The sequence below is a fragment of the Hyperolius riggenbachi genome, chromosome 8 (genome assembly GCF_040937935.1).
Source record: "Hyperolius riggenbachi isolate aHypRig1 chromosome 8, aHypRig1.pri, whole genome shotgun sequence".
Classification (NCBI taxonomy): Eukaryota; Metazoa; Chordata; class Amphibia; order Anura; family Hyperoliidae; genus Hyperolius; species Hyperolius riggenbachi.
In genome coordinates, this window is record NC_090653.1 from 277,892,867 (window position 1) to 277,903,039 (window position 10,173).

The following is a 10,173-nucleotide window of genomic DNA, read 5'->3' on the forward strand; positions in this document are numbered from 1 at the left end:
TTTTATTTTGGTACAGCATGTGTAAAAATTTAATTGCCTTTGATTCAGTTTGCGACTAAAAAGAATACACAAGACATGGGCCTCAACCCTAAAACTTTCTCAACTCTATTCTATAACTTATCACGGTTAAAATGTTACTACATATGTCTCTTGTAGTTTTGCTAAAACTTTCCCAAATTTGATCATAATTTAGAAAATGAATTTTTTATGTTGGATTGAGTTTGTCGGTACCTATTTTTCATGTGATGTGTGTTCAAGCTTTAAGACACACCAAAATGTATTCTACAACTCGTCTTGGTTAAAAATGATACCATATGTGCCTCATTTAGTAACAAACTGACGGTACACTCTACACAAATGCACTGGATGTTTATAAACGTCCAGTTGTCATTAAGTGGTTAAACATTAAAAAGTAGATTCAATGTTTTGTTGTCCCTGTTTAGTGGCAGCCTATTAAGTGTCCCTAAATGAAAATACATGAACTATTGACCTTTTTCTATCTCTCCCCTGCAGTCATAAGTTGTATTCTGCCAGGAAAACTTTATGGCTATAATTTGTTTATCAGTGATGTTTACTATATTCCCGTAAAACAGCCTGGTTATTAACATGTTTTGCACTGTACATACATTATCTCATTATGTCACATGTCGCCTTGGGTACACTTTAGTGCCTTAATTTCCAGGCAGCAGTAAAAGGAATAAATAAAACTAAAAAGGACATTAAACTCACATGTTTATACCACAGGCGAGCATGATGTTCGGAAGACTCTTGACATCGTCCAGAGAATACCTAAAATGTGACATTTTTTCATTGCTGAGTTGTATGGTAGAAAGTCAAAACAATTAAAATGAGACAAAAAATATTGATAAATAACACAACAACCTCAAAACAGGAGTAAATGTATCCGCTAAACAGTGGTGTTCAGCAAGATTTCGGATATCCGAATTTTTGGGTTATGTTCAGAGTGTGGGAAAAGTTTTGAAAAAAATGACGTGGGGTCCCCCCTCCCGAGCCTCTGTAACCCCTTGTCTCCCATGCAGGCTGGGATAGCCAGAATGCGGAGCCCCGGCCGACTGGGGCTTCGCACCCTGAGCTATACCAGCCCGCATGGTCCATGGTATGGGGGGGCTTCGGGGGGGGAGGGGCGGCCAAGCCTTCCCCTCCCCCCGGAGCCCTTGTCCAATCCATGGACAAGGGGCTCTTCCCCACCTCCGGTGCCCCAGGAGGAGGTGGGGGCGACGACTCCCTGGGGGGGGTTCATGGTGGCATCTGGGAGTCCCCTTTAAGAAGGGGAACCCAGATGCCTGCCCCCCTCCCAGGAGAAATGAGTATAGGGGTGCAGGAGTACCCCTTACCCATTTCCATAAAGGGTTAAATGAAATAAAAACACAACAACGAGAAAAGTCCTTTAATGTTCTAAATTAACCAGAAATAATTACCTGTACCTTTAAGAAAAAAATCCCACGTCAATTAGGTCCCACGACAGTATCCTCCATCTTGCGACCTTCAGTTACATGTTGATTGAAGATCTCCGCCGCCCCGACGCCACACACGCCGCCTCCGCCGCACTCACTGCTCTTAGCTATACTTAGTATAGCTAAGAGCAAAAAGCATCTTTAAATTTTAGCTCCAATGGTCCCCATTGGTTCCTTAACAGACCAATGGGGATCAGGAGGATCCCCATTGGTCGATAAGGAACCAATGGGGAGCCTTGGAGCCAAAATTTAAAGATGCTTTTTGTTCTCAGCTATACTTAGTATAGCTGAGAGTTGCGTCTATGCGTCTGTACAGACGCATTAGCGCTAGCTGCTGCTGCCCTCCCTGCCTCTCCCCACCTGTCACCCTCACCCATGCTGGCACCCATGGGTGCATTGGGTGCCAACATGGGTGAGGGTGACAGGTGGGGGGAGGCAGGGAGGGCAGCGGCAGCTAGCGCTAATGCGTCTATATAGACGCATAGACGCAACTCTCAGCTATACTTAGTATAGCTGAGAGCAGTGCGGCGGAGGCGGCGTGTGTGGCGTCGGGGCGGCGGAGATCTTTAATCAACATGTATCAGAAGGTCGCAAGATAGAGGATACTGTCGTGGGACCTGATTGGCGTGGGATTTTTTCTTAAAGGTACAGGTAAGTATTTGTGGTTAATTTAGAACATTAAAGGACTTTTTTCGTTGTTGCGTTTTTATTTCATTTAACCCTTTGTGGAAATGGGTAAGGGGTACTCCTGCACCCCTATACTCATTTCTCCTGGGAGGGGGGTGGGCATCTGGGGGTCCCCTTCTTAAAGGGGACTCCCAGATGCCACCATGAACCCCCCCCCCCAGGGAGTCGTCGCCCCCGCCTCCACCTGGGGCAAGGGAGGCGGGGAAGAGCCCCTTGTCCATGGATTGGACAAGGGGCTCCGGGGGGTAGGGGGAGGCTTGGCCGCCCCTCCCCCCCGGAGCCCCCCCATACCATGGACCATGTGGGCTGGTATAGCTCAGGGTGCGAAGCCCCAGTCGGCAGGGGCTCCGCATTCTGGCTATCCCAGCCTGCATGGGAGACAAGGGGTTACAGAGGCTCGGGAGGGGGGACCCCACGTCATTTTTTTTTTTTTAAATTTGCTATCAATTTTTTTTTTAATCTTCTGAGTGTGGGAAATAAATTTAAAAAAAAAACGACGTGGGGTCCCCCCCTCCCGAGCCTCTGTAACCCCTTGTCTCCCATGCAGGCTAGGATAGCCAGAATGCGGAGCCCCGGCCGACTGGGGCTTCGCACCCTGAGCTATACCAGCCCGCATGGTCCATGGTATGGGGGGGCTCTGGGGGGGAGGGGCGGCCAAGCCTCCCCCTCCCCCCCGGAGCCCTTGTCCAATCCATGGACAAGGGGCTCTTCCCCACCTCCGGTGCCCCAGGAGGAGGTGGGGGCGACGACTCCCTGGGGGGGGGGGGGTTCATGGTGGCATCTGGGAGTCCCCTTTAAGAAGGGGACCCCAAGATGCCCACCCCCCTCCCAGGAGAAATGAGTATAGGGCTACTTTGTACCCCTTCCCCATTTCAACAAAGGGTTAAATGAAATAAAAACACAACCACGAGAAAAGTATTTTAATAATCTTAATTAACCACAAATACTTACCTGTACCTTTAAAAAAATGTTCCCACGCCAATATATCCTCGGAAATGATCCAACGAATAACAATATCCTCTTATCTTGCGATCTTCAAATAGCTTGATTGCAGATCTCCCACGCCAATTAAAATACTATACCCTACAATGCGTCCTGCGTAGGGACGCATAGCACGGCTCCCGCTGTCCTCCCCGCCTCCTCACCTGTCACCCTCACCTAGCCTGGCACCTGGTGCACCCATGGGTGCCACCCTAGGTGAGGGTGACAGGTGCAGGCAGACGGGGAGAGACAGCGGAGCTGGCAGCTATACGTCCGCACAGGACGCATCCTAAGGTATAGTAACCGGCTCATAAATGAGCCGGTTCTTTTTGTATTGAATCAAATGAATCGATTCATTTGATTCAATACAAAAAGAACCGGCTCATTTATGAGCCGGTTACTATACCTTAGGATGCGTCCTGTGCGGACGTATAGCTGCCAGCTCTGCTGTCTCTCCCCGTCTGCCTGCACTTGTCACCCTCACCTAGGGTAGCACCCATGGGTGCACCAGGTGCCAGGCTAGGTGAGGGTGACAGGTGAGGAGGCGGGGAGGACAGTGGGAGCCGTGCTATGCGTCCCTACGCAGGACGCATTGTAGGGTATAGTATTTTAATTGGCGTGGGAGATCTGCAATCAAGCTATTTGAAGATCGCAAAATAAGAGGATATTGTTATTCGTTGGATCATTTCCGAGGATATATTGGCGTGGGAACATTTTTTTAAAGGTATAGGTAAGTATTTGTGGTTAATTAAGATTATTAAAATACTTTTCTCGTGGTTGTGTTTTTATTTCATTTAACCCTTTGTTGAAATGGGGAAGGGGTACAAAGTAGCCCTATACTCATTTCTCCTGGGAGGGGGGTGGGCATCTTGGGGTCCCCTTCTTAAAGGGGACTCCCAGATGCCACCATGAACCCCCCCCCCCAGGGAGTCGTCGCCCCCACCTCCTCCTGGGGCACCGGAGGTGGGGAAGAGCCCCTTGTCCATGGATTGGACAAGGGCTCCGGGGGGGAGGGGGAGGCTTGGCCGCCCCTCCCCCCCAGAGCCCCCCCATACCATGGACTATGCGGGCTGGTATAGCTCAGGGTGCGAAGCCCCAGTCGGCCGGGGCTCCGCATTCTGGCTATCCCAGCCTGCATGGGAGACAAGGGGTTACAGAGGCTCGGGAGGGGGGGACCCCAGCCTCTGTAACCCCTTGTCTCCCATGCAGGCTGGGATAGCCAGAATATTAAAAAAAAAAAATTGATAGCAAATTTAAAAAAAAAAAATGACGTGGGGTCCCCCCTCCCGAGCCTCTGTAACCCCTTGTCTGCCATGCAGGCTGGGATAGCCAGAATGCGGAGCCCCGGCCGACTGGGGCTTCGCACCCTGAGCTATACCAGCCCGCATGGTCCATGGTATGGGGGGGCTCCGGGGGGGAGGGGCGGCCAAGCCTCCCCCTACCCCCCGGAGCCCCTTGTCCAATCCATGGACAAGGGGCTCTTCCCCGCCTCCCTTGCCCCAGGTGGAGGCGGGGGCGACGACTCCCTGGGGGGGGGTTCATGGTGGCATCTGGGAGTCCCCTTTAAGAAGGGGACCCCCAGATGCCCACCCCCCTCCCAGGAGAAATGAGTATAGGGGTGCAGGAGTACCCCTTACCCATTTCCACAAAGGGTTAAATGAAATAAAAACGCAACAACGAAAAAAGTCCTTTAATGTTCTAAATTAACCACAAATACTTACCTGTACCTTTAAGAAAAAATCCCACGCCAATCAGGTCCCACGACAGTATCCTCTATCTTGCGATCTTCTGATACATGTTGATTGAAGATCTCCGCCGCCCCGACGCCACACACGCCGCCTCCGCCGCACTGCTCTCAGCTATACTAAGTATAGCTGAGAGTTGCGTCTATGCGTCTGTACAGACGCATTAGCGCTAGCTGCCGCTGCCCTCCCTGCCTCCCCCCACCTGTCACCCTCACCCATGCTGACACCCAATGCACCCATGGGTGCCAGCATGGGTGAGGGTGACAGGTGGGGGGAGGCAGGGAGGGCAGCGGCAGCTAGCGCTAATGCGTCTGTACAGACGCATAGACGCAACTCTCAGCTATACTAAGTATAGCTGAGAACAAAAAGCATCTTTAAATTTTGGCTCCAAGGCTCCCCATTGGTTCCTTATCGACCAATGGGGATCCTCCTGATCCCCATTGGTCTGTTAAGGAACCAATGGGGACCATTGGAGCTAAAATTTAAAGATGCTTTTTGCTCTTAGCTATACTAAGTATAGCTAAGAGCAGTGAGTGCGGCGGAGGCGGCGTGTGTGGCGTCGGGGCGGCGGAGATCTTCAATCAACATGTAACTGAAGGTCGCAAGATGGAGGATACTGTCGTGGGACCTAATTGACGTGGGATTTTTTTCTTAAAGGTACAGGTAAGTATTTCTGGTTAATTTAGAACATTAAAGGACTTTTCTCGTTGTTGTGTTTTTATTTCATTTAACCCTTTATGGAAATGGGTAAGGGGTACTCCTGCACCCCTATACTCATTTCTCCTGGGAGGGGGGCAGGCATCTGGGTTCCCCTTCTTAAAGGGGACTCCCAGATGCCACCATGAACCCCCCCCCCCCCAGGGAGTCGTCGCCCCCCACCTCCTCCTGGGGCACCGGAGGTGGGGAAGAGCCCCTTGTCCATGGATTGGACAAGGGCTCCGGGGGGGAGGGGAAGGCTTGGCCGCCCCTCCCCCCCGAAGCCCCCCCATACCATGGACCATGCGGGCTGGTATAGCTCAGGGTGCGAAGCCCCAGTCGGCCGGGGCTCCGCATTCTGGCTATCCCAGCCTGCATGGGAGACAAGGGGTTACAGAGGCTCGGGAGGGGGGACCCCACGTCATTTTTTTCAAAACTTTTCCCACACTCTGAACATAACCCAAAACTTTTAATTTAAAAAAAAAATAAATAAAATTTTTCAATTTTTTTTTTAAAATATTGTTTCCCAGTATCTTTTTAACATATCCTGCAAATTTGGTGTTGCTAGGATTTAAGGGGACTTTGCTATTAACTGCTAAAGTCGGCGGAAAAAGTTTCCACGGGAATGTCAGTACGCGATTTAAATAGTTACATTTCCTTTGAAGATTTAAGATCGATTTTCTCAAAAACTATAAGGTCTTTTTGAACAATTTTTTTTTCTTCGTGTTCCCACTATTTTTCTTAACATTCCCTACACATTTGGTGTTTCTGGCATTTAAAGGGGCTTTGCTATTAACCGCTAAAGTCGGCGGGCGTTTAATTTTCCCACGGTCAGAAGAAGAATATTCAAAATCGATTTTCTCAAAAACTATAAGGTCTTTTTGAAAGATTTTTTTTCCTCTTGTTCACAATATTCTTCTTAACATTCCCTGCAAATTTGGTGTTTTTAGCTTTTAAGGGGGCTTTGCTATTAAACATTAAAGCCGGCGGGCAGATATTTTCCAAACGGCAGCAAAGCAGGGGTTAAAATGATAAATATCGTTTGGGAGCAATACAAATATAAATATAAACGATAAATATCGTTTTTAAAGCCGGCGCCATTTTTTAGCTGTCAAAAACGAAAAATAACTAGTGATAATGGTTCTCTATGGGGCGCCGTTTTTTAACTATGATAAATGGCGCCATTTTTAACGACCCGCTAAAGTCCACCTCTTTCTACCCACTTACTTGTTTTTAATTATTTTATTATTTGTGCCACACTCTTACTGGCTGCATCGAATATGAAAATTGCGTAACAGCATAATACCCCATTTACCTTTAGTGACAATAAAAAAATCTGAGAGTGTGAACGAGAGTTTACAGCAAACAAAAAATGCTTACCTCAGTAGTGGGAATGTTCTGGATAGTCAAGGCTTCCCGACCCGAAACCCTTCTGGTTCCCAGTGCAGGGTCCCAAGCATAAAAAATGCCACGGCGTTTCTCTATCTTGAGTCGAGAAAACACCATGGTGTTTTTTAGCAGGGGGTGGGGCTATGCACCGAAACACATCAGCCTCTGGGCAAGGGAGGGATTAGAGGGTAAGGACACAGCAGGTAGTTATTTGCTATAGCAAAAGGACCCGTTGAATGTATAATATACACTGGAGGTCTGCTACATTTTGGGGAGTCCCAGACACTGTTTTGTTAAGGCCTCTATTAGATAATTAGATAAACAGCTGAAGTAAACATTTGTTGATATTGTCTTTGTCTGTGTCCCTCTCAGAGAGAATTGCTCCCTTTTATTTTAGGATAGGAAGTGAGCTAAAATCCTTAAAGGAACATTATCAAACCAAGTGTTCTAAAATGACAATGTACAAATAATGTCTAAGTAGCTGTGTAAACATATTCCTACTTTTCATGTTAAATATCAGAGGCAAAAGATGTAATTCACTTTGTGTACATTTTAGCTACATTTGGAATGTGTCATTTGCATAGGTGAATCTCTGCAGTCTAACATGCTAAGAACAGTGTAACATTGAAGCAGCGTTATATGAAAACAAAAGCCTGTCAGGTCTCAGGTTTCACACCCACAATTACAAATGTTTATGTTGCACATAAGTTACATTTCCTCTGCTCTCTGTGAGAGAAAGCTTATCCTGTCTCTGACTGAGCTCTCTGCACACACAGGGTTAACAGATGCACTGTGATGGAATCCCCATCAGAAAAGTGTGAAAGGAATTAGTTATCAGTAAACAAGAGATAAAGATTCAAATGTATGCACCAGTACCTTGCAGCACTCCCCAAACATTTTCTATCTCTGTTGAAAAAAATGTTTTAATCGATAGTGTTCCTTTAAGGCAGGGACACAGACAAAAATAACTAAAACCAAATAGGTTTTTATTTCCTGAAGTAAAAGTTTAATATTCAGTTCATGGACATGGTATCCTCTCTTGCTGCTGCTACATCTCTCCCCCCTCCTTCCTTTCCTTTCTCTCTACCTCCCCGTCTCTTTCTCTCATTCTGCCTCCCCATTTTTGGAGTTTACACCCAATTGGAGTTTACACTCAATTGATTATTTGGAGTTCACACCCAATTGATGCCGCTGAGAAGATGCCTGGGTCATCCCTGCTACCGCTGGCCTGGACCTCCTCCACACATCTAGAATGAGGTCCAGGGCAAACAGGATAATGCTTGGCCCCTCCCATCCCGGAAGTCATTTCTTCACACTCCTTGCCTCAGGGCAATGCTACAAGATCATTCTGACCAAAATCTTCAGGCACAGGAACACCTTCTTCCCCCAAGCAGTCCTTCTCCCGAACTCAAGCCCCCTCCCGATGTAACCACCCAGATTTCAACCCCAGTATCTCTGGGATGCTAGCGAACTACACCTATGTCTGACACCATACTTGTCCTAATGTAGTTTTCCATCAGTTGCACTTTGTCACTGGTTGTAATATTATACGATGCTGTCACAGGAGCCCTAGTGGTCAGACCGCAAATTGCCTTCCAATCGGTTTCAGCACACAGACCATGCAAGCTGCGGTCGCGATCTTTGCGCAGAAACCGACAGAAATTTGGGCAGCAGCCCGACCAGAAGGGAGCTTGTGAGGTTACGGTAATTACAACTTACACACTATCTCAGGGTATCTGCCACCACCACTGGTATGGGCCAGTGGACCCGCCTGACTGACTGGTCCTGCAAATAAAATGGTTAAACACACTCTATTCTGTCTGGCTATTAACAACAGTAGCGTCTCTTCAGAAGTCTGGTTCAGTTTGTACGGCTGAGAAGCAGGGTAGCGGAACAGTGAATGACTTTGATAAAGTCTTTATTCACGGGCAATATAAATAATTAATATATATCAGACAATTATTAAAATCAACAATTATTGAAACATTAATAGCCAGCATGAAAAATAAAAGAAAGGGAGAAAAAATACTTAATTTCAATGGAAAGATGTCCTTTTGTGGGAAGAATCATAAAGCCCTTGGTAAAGTCCTTTTGTTTCAGTTCAAAGTTCAGAGTTCAGACCAGGTGGATGCCAGCATATCCTCAAGCTGGCACAGATGTGATCAAGATGGTGTTTCAGGGTGGAGGACACTGAGTTTGTCTCCTCTGCCATTCTTATGCCCCTGATCCAGTAGGAGGGAGTGAGGGCGGGAGCGAAACACTCCCTTAGAAGATGAGATGAGTCCTCCCCTTGTCCTGGGGACCAGAAATCATATCTAACCATATATGGGCTCTATCTCACAGAACCGTACAGGTCAGGGCAGATTTACTAACATTTTCAGGTCTGTCTCGATTTACCCAGCAGTCTGATACCAAACATGAGGGGTGGGACCCCTGTGGTATCATCAGGGCACTTTCGAACTGCCTAACTGGCAGTCTTTACCTCAGAATGTTCTGAAACTTCCTCAGAACCAGCGCCAGCCAGGGCCCATCATGCTCTGTTAGTTTGGAGGGTCTGCCAGCCTGGCAACACCGAAAATATGACACATATAGCAGTTTATGGAATATGATATACATCTGGGATTTACAGCAGGTCATTCCCAGGCGAAGGCTCCTTTGAAGTTTGGGGGCAGCAAGCTACGTGTCAGCTCCCCTGCTGGGATTTTAGCCAGAGTGTCTAACTTTTCCCAACTAGATTGGTTCTGCCATCCTGCTTATCAGCTTCATCTGATGAATGGGCCATCAGCACAGCTTGATGCCGGGGACCGCTGCAGCAGGCTCCTGCCTTTGTGGGGGGGAAGGAGGGAAAGGACTGTCTTTATTAAAAAAAAGAAAAAACAGGGATGTCGGTTTCTGATTATTGCAATGGCTGCACAAATTTAGCCAGAGGTCTCACGGCTGTTCCGTGACAGATGCTATGATGTTATTTTGTTTTATATTGTTATTTGCACTATGTTCTATCCACTCTATTTAATTGCCATGTGTACCACAAATAATTCTGGGTTGGGCACCTGCTACACTTGTGGAAGAAAGATGATTTTGATTCAATTGATTCCAGTTTGCCATGTTAAACCAAACTTACCAGACGAGCAAGAGGAAAACCAGCAATACTCCGCATGTGATCAAGCAGTATCTCTTCATGCTATAGGCTTCTGGAAGAG

General features: G+C 47.4%; 1 long non-coding RNA gene across 1 annotated transcript in view; it reads right to left on the reverse strand.

Annotated features, from left to right (window-relative positions):
* Positions 1–729: 729 nt before the first annotated feature.
* The window catches only part of LOC137528578 (uncharacterized), a 42,941-nt gene continuing 33,497 nt past the window's right edge, over positions 730–10,173 (reverse strand). Inside the window, exons 2-3 of the long non-coding RNA XR_011023428.1 lie at positions 10,095–10,164; positions 730–789 (exon numbers count right to left, since the gene is read on the reverse strand). This is a non-coding gene — a long non-coding RNA (uncharacterized lncRNA). The remainder of the gene's footprint in view (positions 790–10,094; positions 10,165–10,173) is intronic.